The 1,500-nt window shown below is 31.5% G+C and overlaps 1 non-coding gene across 1 annotated transcript; it reads right to left on the bottom strand.

Moving 5' to 3' along the window:
- Positions 1–320: 320 nt before the first annotated feature.
- On the bottom strand, positions 321–427 carry LOC143672274 (U6 spliceosomal RNA). Its single transcript, XR_013169743.1, has one exon. It is a non-coding gene; the product is annotated as a U6 spliceosomal RNA (small nuclear RNA).
- Positions 428–1,500: the final 1,073 nt, after the last annotated feature.

Raw genomic sequence — 1,500 nt, 5'->3', positions numbered from 1 at the left:
TTAAATGCAAAATGCACACCAGATTTCCAAGACTTCATACAGAAAAAAAAAAGAGAGTTCAACAGATGTCACTAATAGTTATTTTTTTAAAATATTAATTACATGTTGAAATGATGTTTTTGATGACCAGGTTAAGCAAAATATTATTAAAATTAATTTCATGTTTCTTTTTTCAATTTTAATTGTAAAATCAGAAAATTTAAAATCATGTATGAGACTCACATTCTCTTTCTGTTGGACAGTTGCTTCCCTGGAGAATTCCAGATTTCAAGAGTGGTTGGAGGAAGAAAAGTCTTTTTTTTAAAATTTTTTTTTAATTTAAAAATATGGAACACTTCACGAACCCACATGTCATCCTTGTGCAGGGGCCATGCTAATCTTCTCTGCATCGCTCCAACTCCAGTATATGTGCAGCTGAAGCGAGCATGGAAGAAAAGTCTTTAAAAGAAACTGAGGAGAGTAATAAGTGCATGTACTCATGGAAGCCAAAGAAATCGAATGTCTTTTTTCTCAAGCATCTTTTGTGCACATATTCTACCTAAATTGAATCATATAATGAATTCTGTTTCTTGTTGAACACTACCTTTAAGCCTTTTTCTACTTTTTCTACACCAATACATATTATATTAATTACAGTTTAGTATCTTATTAACCAAATTCCACCTCACCATTCTTCTTTACAATTTTCATGATTTTCTCAAACATTCATTCTTCCATCTGGATTTTACTATTATTTTATTTAATTAAAAACGCACAAGCCTATTGAAGTTTTAATAAGTATTCTATTACATTTATATATTATTTTTGAGAAAATTTTCATTTTAAAATATGATCTCCCTATCTAAGAAAATGGCATGTCTTGCTAAATTTTATGCACTTTCATAAAATTCTCTAGTTTTCTTCATCTAATTTCTGTATTTCTCATAGTGAGTTTATTCTTAGAGGCTTATACACATGCTATTATAAATGAAATATTTTCTCTCATTTCCACTATATTTCTTTTGTATGGTGTAATGTCTCTGAGATTCCTTTATATTGTTGCATGTATCAGTGGTTCCTTTTGATTGCTGGGTACTATTCCTGTGCATTAACATATTGACGTGTTGACAGACATTTGCATTGTTTCTAGTTTTGGGCTAATATGAATAAAACTGCTGTGAACAACCTCATACAAGTTTTTGGGTTTTTTTGGTGAGGATATATGTTAACATTTCTCTTTGGAAATGCCTGGCCGTGGACCTGTTTCTAGGTATATGTTTAACTTTTTAAGAAATTGCCAAAGTGTTTTTGAGAGTTGAGTGCAGTATTCTACACTCCCACTAGCAAAGCAGGAGAACTGCACTTGCTTTATATCCAGGTCAGCATTTATAGTGTTAGTCTTTTCATTTGTAACTATCCTAGTGGGTGTGAAGTGATATCTCATTGTGGTTTTAAATTGCCTTTTCCCAGTGACTAATGGTGTTGGACATTTTTCACGTGCATATTGTATCTTCCTTTGGG

This window comes from Tamandua tetradactyla, chromosome X (assembly GCF_023851605.1).
Source record: "Tamandua tetradactyla isolate mTamTet1 chromosome X, mTamTet1.pri, whole genome shotgun sequence".
NCBI classification, from domain to species: Eukaryota; Metazoa; Chordata; class Mammalia; order Pilosa; family Myrmecophagidae; genus Tamandua; species Tamandua tetradactyla.
The sequence above is the reverse complement of the archived record's forward strand: the minus strand, read 5'-3'. Positions and strand labels throughout refer to the sequence as shown.